This window comes from Camellia sinensis, chromosome 4 (genome assembly GCF_055761805.1).
Source record: "Camellia sinensis isolate YWXY chromosome 4, ASM5576180v1, whole genome shotgun sequence".
Taxonomy (NCBI): domain Eukaryota; kingdom Viridiplantae; phylum Streptophyta; class Magnoliopsida; order Ericales; family Theaceae; genus Camellia; species Camellia sinensis.
Window position 1 is genome coordinate 158,177,638 of NC_138964.1, and position 12,946 is coordinate 158,190,583.

The 12,946-nt window shown below is 32.3% G+C and overlaps 1 long non-coding RNA gene across 1 annotated transcript; it reads left to right on the top strand.

Annotated features, from left to right (window-relative positions):
- The first annotated feature begins 1,083 nt into the window (after nt 1-1,083).
- On the top strand, nt 1,084-12,474 carry LOC114262964 (uncharacterized). Its single transcript, XR_014327740.1, has 3 exons — nt 1,084-3,651; nt 4,519-4,600; nt 11,957-12,474. It is a non-coding gene; the product is annotated as an uncharacterized LOC114262964 (long non-coding RNA).
- Nucleotides 12,475-12,946: the final 472 nt, after the last annotated feature.

Sequence of the window (12,946 nt, forward strand, 5' to 3'; positions counted from 1 at the left end):
TGAGCACAACAAATCGTAAAATGCAGTGGCATCGACAATTTGCTGGATGGTTAGCAAGTTTGATCATTAATGAAGAAGCTCAATCAGAATTAAATCTTCCGTGTGTAGTTTGTGAATACGCTGATGTTTTTCCTGAGGAGTTGCCAGGATTACCGCCACATCGTGAAGTAGATTTTAGTATCGAGTTACAAGCGGGTACTGCACCAATATCCCTGACACCCCACCGTATGGCTCCTGCTGAACTTCGGGAGTTGAAGACGCAACTGTAGGAATTACTGGACAAGGGATTTATCCGACCAAGTACCTCACCATGGGGCGCACCAGTTTTATTTGCAAAGAAAAAGGACGGAACACTAAGATTGTGCATAGATTATCGGCAACTCAATCGGGTGACGATCAAGAATCGATATCCACTTCCATGGATTAATGACCTTTTTGATCAACTTCGAGGTTCAAAGTGTTATTCAAAGATTGATCTTAGATCTGGCTATCATCAATTGTGGGTCACTGATGATGACATACCAAAAACTGCTTTCCGAACCCGATATGGCCATTACGAATTTGTGGTAATGCCCTTTGGATTAACCAATGCACCAGCCGTGTTTATGAGCTTAATGAATAAGATTTTTACTCCGTACTTGGACCAGTTCGTGGTGGTGTTTATTGACGATATTCTATTCTATTCACCGTCGGAAGAGGAACATGAGCAACACTTGAGAGTAGTTCTCCAAGTTTTAAGAAACAACAAGCTGTACGCAAAAGCAAGTAAATGCGAGTTCTGGTTGAAGGAAGTCACATTTTTGGGACACGTCGTATCGGAGCATGGAATCGCTGTAGACCTGGCCAAGGTGGAAGCAGTATTAGATTGGAAACAACCAACCTCAGTATTTGAAGTTCGTAGTTTCTTAGGGTTGGCCGGCTATTACCGACGGTTTATTCAAGACTTTTCTAAACTAGTAAGCCGATGACTCGTCTAACGCAAAAAGGGGTAAAATACGATTGGAACGAAGCTTGTGAACAATCCTTTCAAGAACTCAAGAGGAGATTGACTAGTGCCCCAATACTCATCATTCCGGAGCGAGACATAGGATATACGGTATATTGCGACGCGTCCAAGGATGGGCTAGGCTGTGTGCTAATGCAAAAAGGGAAAGTGGTAGCTTACGGCTCCAGGCAACTAAAACCGCATGAAAAGAATTATCCGACACACGATCTAGACTTGGCAGCAATGGTTTTTGCATTAAAGCAGTGGCGTCATTATTTGTATGGTGAACAATTTGAGATTTTTACGGACCATAAGAGCTTGAAATATTTGTTCACGCAGAAGGACTTGAACATGAGACAAAAGACGGTGACTAGAATACCTCGAAGATTACCATTTTACTCTATCCTATCATCCTGGCAAAGCTAACGTGGTGGCGGATGCCCTGAGTCGCAAGAACCGAGGAATTATTGCTAGCTTGGCACTCAAGGAATGGAACATGGTCGGAACACTTAATGAGTTTGGAGTATAGATGAAAGCTCAGGACGAGAAGGTATACCTTGGCGCTCAAATCGCTACACCCAAATTACTGAACGAGGTAATAGAGTCACAGAAGTATGATCAAGAGGTGGCGTTCATAAAAACGCGAATAGCATCCGGCGATCCTATACCTGATTGGACGATTCATTCAGATGGAAGTTTGAGACATCAGGGTAGAGTGTTAGTACCACAAGATGAGTCACTTAGAGAAAAAGTTTTAAAGGCGTTCCACCATTCAGTGTTCGCAGTGCACCCAGGAGGGACGAAAATGTACCAAAACTTAAAACGTCAATATTGGTGGAGGGGAATAAAGAAAGATGTGGCTCAATTCATAGCCAGATGCCTTATGTGTCAGCAAGTAAAGGCAGAACACCAGCGACCTGGAGGGATGCTTCAGCCCTTGCCGATATCAGAATGGAAATGGGAGCATGTAACAATGAACTTCGTCACTGGATTTTGTCACTGGACTACCCAGGTCACCGAGAGGATATGATGCTATATGGGTTATAGTTGATCGTTTGACGAAAACTGCGCACTTTTTGCCATATAAAATCTCCGACACTTTGACATCGCTGAGTCATCTCTACATTAAGGAAATTATCCGATTACACAAAATTCCTGTATCAATTGTGTCCGACCGGGACCCGCGTTTCACCTCCCGATTCTGGGGAAGCTTACAGGAAGCGTTAGGGACCGAATTATGTTTCAGTACCGCATTTCATCCTCAAACTGACGGACAGTCGGAACGTACCATTCAAACTTTGGAGGACATGTTAAGAGCTTGTGTGATGGATTTTAAAGGGAGCTGGGAGCGACACCTACCGCTGGTGGAGTTCACATACAACAATAGTTTCCAGGCTAGTATTGGCATGGCTCTATTCGAAGCACTGTATGGTCGGCCTTGCAGATCACCAGTTTGTTGGACTGAAGTTGGAGAAGTGAGTCTATTGGGCCCAGAAATCGTGCAAGAAACTACAGAAAAGGTGAAACTTATTCGACAAAGATTAGTGGCAGCTCAAGATCGTCAGAAGAGTTATGCAGATAAAAGGAGAAGACCGCTAACCTTCGCTACCGGTGATTATGTTTTCTTGAAAATTCAGCCCCGCCGAGGGATTATTCGTTTTGGAAAGAAAGGAAAATTATCACCTCGATATATTGGACCCTTCGAGATACTTCAGAAAATCGGAGAGGTTGCGTACAAGTTGGCTTTACCCCCACAGTTGGCTGGAGTACATGATGTTTTCCATGTATCTATGCTGCGGAAGTACATAATGCACCCTTCTCACATCATCAACTGGGAAGAAATCCAACTCAATGAGGACGCTACCTTTGAAGAGGGACCTGTAGCAATTATAGACAGACAAGAAAAGAACTTGCGAGGGAAGACAATTCCCCTTCTTAAGATACTCTGGCGTCACCATGGTATTGAAGAGTTCACCTGGGAATGTGAAGATGCGATGCGGGCAAATTATCTACAACTATTTGGGACGTAAGGTACGATCTAATTTCGAGGACAAAATTTATTTAAGGGGGATAGGTTGTAGAGACCCTAAATTTTTTTAATTACACTTGAAACCTTGAGCCTTAGGTTAATAGCATTTTAACCCTAGTTCCGTAAAAATCTGTGTAAGGGCCCAAGTAAAGAATAATTTCTCCGTGTGTTACCATAATTAAATCATAGAACACCACTTTATGATTGGAACTATCCTAAAACTTGGTTTTATTTATTTACCTCATAATTTCTAAATTAATTCACACATTTTATTCTTATTTCTAATTTTTTTTATTATTGTTCTTTCATTAATTATTTATTTGAATGGAATATTATTGTGTACTTGAATATATACATAATTTATATATATATATATATATAATATTGGTGGAAGAGTGGGTTGATGACAACAAAGAAGTAAATAAAATAAATAAATAAATAAATAAATATCTAGATATTTAGTCCCTTAGCCATTAAGCTACCTATATTATATAAATTGAGAGTTGGTCCCAATCCACACCCACGTTTTTCATCAGCTCAAGGAGAGGGTGAGAGAGGGAGAGTTTGCTCAAGGGAAGTCAAGGGGAGTAGAGAAGTGAGAAGAAGAAGAAAAAAAAAAAAAAAAGACTTCTTGAAGGTAAAAATACACCTCTCCCTTGTCTTCTCAATTTTTTTTTTCTTTACCCATCTCATCCTATTGTCTAGATGCTCCCTTGGGTTATGTATTAATGGTAAATTGAGTTTTTGGTGTGTATGCATGTGTGGGTGTGAATTGGTGACATTGTCTTACAATTTTATTCAAAATATGCACTGCTACAATTTCTAATATTTAAAAGAAATATCAAACCTGTTTATTTCTCAAATCTAAATTTATTGTAAGGTAATTGGTGTGTATAGAGCTTGTGACAATTTTATTAGCCCCTAATTGTGTGTTTTTAGGGCTTGGATAATTTGTTAAAAAATCTGGTCCTGAATCTCTGAAAAACAGTCCACTTTTAGTAATTTTATAAAATTCTAGAAAAATCATCTCAGGTTGGTTCTTTTGTCAAAATTTAGAAATCTGAGTCCTCTTTCCAACAGATTTTATTTGAGTGAAAACCATAGGGTAGATTGAGAGAAACGCTAGTTTTCCCAATGGGTGACAAATCTGGACATGTTTTTGAATATAGCTTGTGGATGAATTTCTGGAGGTGCTATGCACATTCTGTGAATTGGAATTGAAACTAGACAGGTTAATTATTATTTCTGTGCAATTTCAACCTCATAAATCATTTTAGACCCCCTATTTCTTTGGACCCCCACTTATAAATTTTGAAACCCTTAAAATTTCTTTTTACCCCCTACTAATACCAAAATTATCCTCACACATTCCATCCATTGAACACTCCCGCATCCCCAAAATTATCTCTCATTTACAAAGTTTCATATCTCTATGCCTCCTCTCATTCTAATTTCTTTTCATTTTCGCTCATCCCCTCTCCACTTCCTCCATAATTTTCCACAGACGTCAATCCTCCATCAACTCAAATCCCATGAAAACCCACACATTTGAAAGGCGTTAACAGTGCTGTTGACAAAAGAGATAGGTAAGATATCCTCACCTGTTGTGCATTCGAAACTTGTTCTCCAACCATCAAATGAAACACTTCATGTATGAGAGACAATGGCGGTGCTATGGATGAGAAGTCTTGGTGACTTAATAAGCTGCTCCCTTTTCTTGTTTATTTGTAAATTTAATTTTGTTGTTTCTTAATAAGCTCTTTCTCATACATGAAGTGTTTCTTAATAAGCTATATATATATATATATATCATTGCTTCTTTAAAACTGAAATTTTGACTTCTGGGATTGTCAAGATTTTTAACCTTTCAAAGTGTTAACAAATTTTCATGTTCAGACCTGCATTTCCGAACAAATAAGCTATGTTTGAAAATATATTCCTGAATAAATATGTAATGTTCGGGTCTGTATTCCCGAATTTGGAAAAAGAATTTTAACCATTCAAAGTGTTAACAAATTTTCATATTCGGACCTGCATTCCCGAACAAATAAGTTATGTTCGGGAATGTATTCCTGAATAAATAAGTAATGTTCAGGCATGTATTTCTGAATTTGAAAAAATAAAAACTTCTGAAAGTGTCAAGAATTTTAACCATTGAAATTGTTAGCAAATTTCCATGTTCGAATTTGGGAAAGATGGATGGGTGACGATGGAGGTGAGTGCTCTCATAAATCTTAATTTATCATGTAGTGGGTGTATATGTTTAATTGTGAGTGGGGTGTCCCAAAATTAATAATAGCCTTTGTAGTAATTTTATTTGAGATTATTATTATAATTAAAAAAAACTAAAAATTAAGAGTCCAAAATAATTCATGGAGTGTTAATAACAGCATTCATAAACAAACATGGTCTTTGGGTGGCCAAATGTCATATTAGCCCATCCCACTAGTCCAACTTTTATCAAGCCCATTTTCATTCAATTATTTTTCCTTGGGTTATTTGTTTATACTGTATTTGAATTATAAATTTAAAGAAAAATTTAGGTAAATTATAAATAAAATATAAGTATATTTTACTCATATTTTTTTATATATTTTAAATCTTTACTTAAATTGATGATCCAAACATAGTCTTAGAAAAAAATTTCAAATTCCTAATAACTTGATATATATATATATATATTTTAATTTCAGGTAAAAATTTTCAAAATCTTCCCTTTTAAATTTTTTTTTTTATATACATTCTAGGCGCCTCTTGATTTTTAAATATGGAACTTTTTTTAATTTTTAATTTTCAAGTGTTTTTATTTAATTTTTAATTTTCAAGTGTTTTTATTGTGAGAGAGAGAGAGAGAGAGAGAGAGAGAGAGAGAGAGAGAAAAGTTTTTGAAGTAAAGACTGAGGGTAAGGGACAGGACAGAAAATAAAGTAAACCAAGCACCAATATGTAAAATTTCCCGTACATTGATTGTGACGAAATTGAAGGGGGGTCATTTTCGCCATTCAAAGCTACACTTTGGCCTATAAGTTAGGTTTGAATTGAGATTAAAAAATATATAAAAAATAAAATAAATTAATAAAATAAAATGTCATATTTATATTATAATAATTTTTTTTTTCATAAAAAATAAAAATTTTAAAAATTTCAAAATGTTCTTTTTAAACTAAACTAACTTAGCCAAAAAAGTTAGACTACAAAAAGAAAAATGCTTGGGAGCACTAATTAGTGCTCCCACTAATTAGGTGGCAGTGGGTTCCGTCATTAATGATGTGATGTTTTGGTCTTGGAGTTGTATTTTTTTTTTTTTTTTTACTTTTTTAATGCATTAGTGCTATTAGTGGTGATATTTTTAATGGGATGAATCATTGTTGCTACAAAAATTATTCTCAAACAAATCCAAAATCAATTCCATCACTGATGTCCTTCAATGTACGGAAAAAAAATCACTGATGTCCTTTTTCTTTGTTTCACAATCTGAACATATGATTAATTAATCTTACATTTTAAATGTAATTATTTGTTTATGCCATTTTAATAGTAATTATGTTATCATAATAAGACTGAGATCTATACATAATAGGTAACTGGTATATTACTAGTCGATGATACCACAAATATACAATGACATATTATCACAGTTGTACTTAATTCTTCTCTCCAAAAAAAGACATCACTTTTATATTGTTGATGTGGCATCTTATTATATGATGCCACTTGAAATATACATGACATATTTTGAAATATACCACTAAACAATATTTTTGTGGCATTTTTCACTACAATGCCACCAGACAAACTTTGAATCTATGTATGTGATTCTTAGCAATCGGAAGATTTAGGGATGGTTTGGTGATTTTGATCATTTGAAAGTTAAGAAAGAATATTTTTAATTTTTAATTTAAAATAAATTGTACCAAAACGGTATAATTTTTCATGGCCAATTTGTCGGTGGGCCGGCCTACCTTTTTGCCAATTTAACAACCACCATACAATACAATTGAGATTATGGACCACTCAATAGACCAAGCGAACAATATTAATTGGAAACTTGTAGCTAGTCACTTTCAAGGGCTCTAGATAGGGGATCGTTATACTTTTTCAATTGTTTTAAAAAAATACTTATAAGTTGATTTTCATTTATTGTAAAAAAAAAATATATCAAAAGTAAAGATTATGCGATTTAAATAAGTTAATAAATTAGTTTGTAATAATGATTTAGACCACTAATTTTGGTACTTTAATGGAGTACTAATGACATGGCAATGAACAAAAAAAATAAAATAAAAACAAATCAAGACTAAAATATCACATCACTGTGGGTGGAGTCCATTGCCAACTCATTAGAACTACATTTATGTCTCGTTTGTTTTGGGGTATGAGAAGGGGGATTGAGATTAGGACAACTATGGGTCCCATTTAATGTGCTGTTTGTTTACAGAGTTGAGAAAGGGACTGCTAAGCCGAAGGGCTTACGATAGACCTTGCAGATGGGATTCGGATGGGCCTCCAGGACTTGGTATTAGAAAAATAGTCCGGCGGACTAGAATTTTTTTTATTTATTTTTGTATTTTTTGTTAAGTAAAAATCATTATTTTATTTATTTTATTTTTTTCTGAAATTTTTATTTTATTTTTATTTTTTTAAAATTTTTTACATGTTAGGCATTTTTTTTAAAAACATTAATGTTTAATGTTTTTTGTATTTTTTTTAATTTTTTTATATTTATTTTATATATAAATAATTTAACAATCCCTACACTAACAACTATCATCAAAACAAAAACTATTTTACTTAATCCCTCACTAAATTTTTCTCACTATTAATCCCTTCATTAATAATTTCCTTCATTCTACTTCAAAAATTAAAGCTCAAATGCATTTTTCATTAGTTTATAAGTTTGTTCCCAAGCGTACTCTTTGCAAGATGAAAAGGGGCTAAATTAAAAAATGATGAAAGTGGTAAAATTAAATAATAAAAAACGTGAAGCACTTTTACTTATTTTAATTTTTTTTATTGAATTTAAAACCTTCTTAATATTTTATATATTTTTGAAATATTTTTCACAGTAATTCTAATGTTAAACAATACCCAAAAGCATTCAAAATCTTTTGCATTTATGAAACAAGGCGGCCACCTAATTTTCACTTGTCTTTGCTTTTGTTCCTGCGTAATGCTAAAGTATGTAAAAGTTTTCCTAAAATTTTTATCAAATATTTTATATAGATTGAGTCCCACGTCTTAAGACATTTGATAAAAATTTTAGTTATACTTTTGGAATCTCTAACATTTTTGTATGTTCTTTAGACCAAATTTTGTGTATTTTTATTATTATTATTATTTATTTTAGGACAAATTACACTTACTTCCTCTGAAGTTTGACTTAATTACAAATACTTCTCCTGTGATTTCAAAAATGATACAGACTTTTCTCACTTTTGAAACTAATATACAAAAACCCCCTTACGTTACCTATCCGTCCAAAATCAAATAAATTTTGCTGATGTCATCTATAATTATTCTGCAAATTCTAATACTACCCTTTAGCTACTTAACATATTAAAATAAATTACACTTACCTCCCCTACATATATATATATATATATAGCCCAAAGGTAGGTGTTGCTTATATATATAAACACATACATATCTATATACACACATATAAATATCTAGTATATATAGGAATTATGTTATAATACATATTCTTGAAATAATGTACTATAAGCAACTTATGACATTTGTGGTATTCATAACTAAATATTTTTTAGTCATAATTAAAAATAAAAGTCATAATTAAATACTACATAAAGTATAATTAAAGACCTTTTGGATCATAACCAAAATAATAATTACAATAGATGATAACCAACATTACAATGAGTCATAACTAGCATCATAATGAGTCATAACTAAAGCATAATTAACACCACAATAAATCATAATCAAATATCACAAATGTCATAACTAGAACATATAATCCCATATATATGAGTTAACTTTTAAATCTAAGTGATTACATATATATTCTATTTTTCATTTTCATTTTCTTTTTCTTTTTTTTATATGTTTTTCTACGCCGTCTCTCTTTTGTAGAAACTCTTTCTACACTCTTTCTCATCAACAATTTATCAGTAGGGTTATTGATAATCACCAATGCATAATCCAATCCCATTGTCAAATAAATTCTCTAAACCTCATGTTTTTAAATATACATATTTTCAAATCACTATAAAAGGAATTTTTTATATTTTATTTCAATAATTAATAACTTTAAGAATAATTGATTTTAAATGTTTACAAATTATTTTTTACCAATACCTCAATTAACTGAATAAAAAATATTCATAATTATTAAATGATTATAAAAATAAAATTGTGTCATAAACAAAAATTATTTTGGAGGTATTTTTTTAAACAACACTTTACAGCTAACTAAATAAAATTATCTACGACTAAGTGTTAAATAAAATGATTATAAAAATAAAAATTGTACCATAAACAAAATTTATTTTTGAACTACTGATTTTATTTATTTTTTAAAGATATTTTTTAGACAACATATTAACAAAATAAAAAATATTAAATAAAATGATTATAAAAATAAATGCAACCATTATTTATATATATTTATTTATTTATTTATTTATGTTATACGCTAATGTAGTGAAATAAAAATTTAAAAAAATTAAAAAGAAAAAAATTCATATAAGATTTTTTCTTTGAGTTTAGATCACTTAAGTATTTTTTTTTTTTGTAAGCTTTTATTTTTTATTTTTTGGGAAAAAAAACTATTCAGAATATTGTAATAGGGAGGTACCTGTAATTATGCAAAATCTTAAGAGAGGTAAGTGTAATTTATCATAGGAAAGAATGAATGAGAGTCAGTTGTGTCAGCTGTGTCTTTTCATAATGTGGTTGAAAGGTATTATGGTCAATTCTATTGTCAAGTTAGCCTGTGTTTGGCAAGTGGGTTTGTAGGTTTTTTTGGCTATTTTAGTCACAAAAAATAAAATAGGCTATTTTAGCCATAACAAACAAAACATCACATCCAATCCATAATCATTACATTATTCTCTCACAAAAAAATTCAAAAAAGTCAAAAAGCCCTTCCCAAACCAAGCTTTTAAGCCCAGGCTAAAATAGTCAAAAAAGTCAAAAAACCAAAAAATCAACCCACTTCCCAAACGGAGGCTTAATGTCGTTAAGGCTTTTCTAACGTGAAAGGAGAATCTGACTATTATTTTAAAAAATAAGGGAGGTTTGTATAATTTTTAATATCACAAGAGAGGTATCTGTAATTAAGACAAACTTTAAGGAAGGTAAGTGTAATTTATTCTTTATTTTAAGTGAATAGTAACCCATGGACTTTTAAGATCATTAATAGAGTATATTCATGAGGTTGAACCTATGATGCATCTTCTCGCGGCCCGTTCCCTGTATTGATGTTCTGTTTTTCACAATAGTAAACGGTTTTTCTTTTTCTTTTTCTTTTTTTATATATAAAAAATAAATAAATTAGCTGAGGCTGAACCCAGGGTGGGAATTCATTGGTGCTGTTTGGTGTAGCTGTTACAACGGATTATAGATTATAACTTAACAGATTATAGATTATGACTTTAATCAGAAGCTGTTAATCTGTTTGGTATACCTGTTGGATTATAGATTTAAGTTGCTGAATAGTGTTTGTTAAATAAGCTGTGAAGTAATTTTTTCAATTGATTTTTATTTTTTATTATTCACTATTTGTCTACATTTTTCATAAAAAAATAATAATAATATTTAATAGTCCATTTGGGTTTTTTTCTATTTTTAAAAAAATAAAAAATAAAAAAATTTAAGAGTATAACCGTGAATTACCACCGTGAGTATAAGGGGTGAGCAGCTTCTCAGAATCAGTTTTTTTGGCTTAAAATAAATTGTTAGAATCAGAAGCTGTTTGAAATAAGTTTAACTAAACAGTCCAAAATAACTTTTTAAAAGCCAGAAGCCATAAGTTGGCTTAAAAAAGCTCCACCAAACACCCCAATTGGACCGGATCAGGTTTGGGACGGGTTGATACTATTTAATAAGCGATTTTGTATTTATCCAAACTCGATTTCGTCCTAACATCAGGTCTTTACATTTGTCCAAACTTGACTCAAAAAATAATTATAAATGTCAAGCCTATTCATTGGCTATGTGTTAGAAAAATTAAAATATTCTATAATTAAATTTAATCACACATTATATTTCTTAAATAAATTCAATTAAACATCACTACAAATGTGAGTTTCAAATAAATCAACAAAAATAAAGTCTAAATTCCAACAAAAAAATATATTTTTAATATATTATAATTAATTAATAATTTAATAGTGGGTCAGATCTGATTGGATTAAAAGTATATATCTCAATTTCATCCCATTAATATATCAGGCTGAAAATGTTAGTCTAGCACAATCTTATGGGTTAAAACAACTTTCACAGATTTAAAAAAAATAGAATCAAGCCGAGCAGACTGAGTATACCATGATGCCCACTTCAAAGCTTAAAATGATTCTAAAGTTTTATATTGTTCTTTATTTCCTACAATTTTTTGGACATTGTAATCATAAAATTTTAATGAATGCAATTGGATTAACTGAGTTGATCACGTCAATTCATCGAGTATTTAGGAGGTCAATGGGTAAAACAAAAGGTGATTCTTCCTCCAAATTCTATGAGTTGTATACTCTCTTGAATTTGGAATTCAAACTTCTTCTTTTTTTCTCACAAAAATAATAATTAGTCTATTAATAATTAAATTGCAAGACGGATCTCTCATCATCGTGCCAACTTCTTGGGATCTGAAGAATTTCAAGTGTCACCCAAAATTAAAAGGGATATATTGTTAATTTTATTTGCTATAAATGAAATAAAATAAGATAATCGGTAATAATGAATTTAAAAAATTCAAAATGCAGGGCATGTCGGTGGGCTTATGCTTGGCAAGCATGTCGGTGGTACATGAACAGTGAAGGATGTTGTGAGTTGTCTTTTTATTTTTATTAATTTTTTTTTGTTGAGTTGTCACTAACATGCATTGAGAGAATAGAAAGATCATATGCAATACAACCAAATATATGCTGTTTTATCAATAATAATAATAATAATATATGGGGCAAATTATATATACCTTTAGAGGTTTAGCAAAATTACAGATATTCTTGAGGTTTGAGAAAATACAGATAACTCCCTGAAGGTACTATTTGCATAACAAATTAGAGGACAAATTATTATGAAAATATAAACCTCATGAGACAATTTATTATGAAAATATAAATCTCAAGAAGTATCTGTAATTTAGTTAAATTTCGAAGGAGGTATATGTAATTTGCCCTAATATATAATATTCTTTTTTTATTAGTTTAATAAACTTTTTTGTCAACGCCCTGGGTGGAGAGCCGCATGTATATCGGTGGATTAGAGTTTTATTAAATAAAAATAAAAATAAAATTAGTAGTGGGATTCAATAGATGCATACAATTAAAATATAAATGAGTCGTGCTGGGTAGCTCGAAATGAGCTACCCCGAATCCCCCTAAATTTTTTTTTTTTTTCAGAAGCAGAGGAGAGGAGGAGGAAGGAGGGAGGGGGAGGAAGAGGAGGAGGAAGGAAGGGACTGGAGGGGGCCTTTTAGAAGCAGAGAAGGAGAAGAGGAGGAGGAAGGAGGGAGGAAGAGGAGGAAAGAGGGGACTGCGACGGTGGGGTTGGGACGGCGGGGCTAGGCTACGACGACGACCGGCGGCTGGGCGACGATCGGCGACTGGGCATCGGCGATCGACGATCGTCTTCTCTCTCTCTCTCTCTTCCCCTGCCCTCTGCTTCTCTCCCTCTCCCTCTCCCTCTCCCTCTCCCTGTTTCAGAGTCAAAAATGGAGAAAGAAAAAAAAAAAATCCCCAAAACGACGTCGT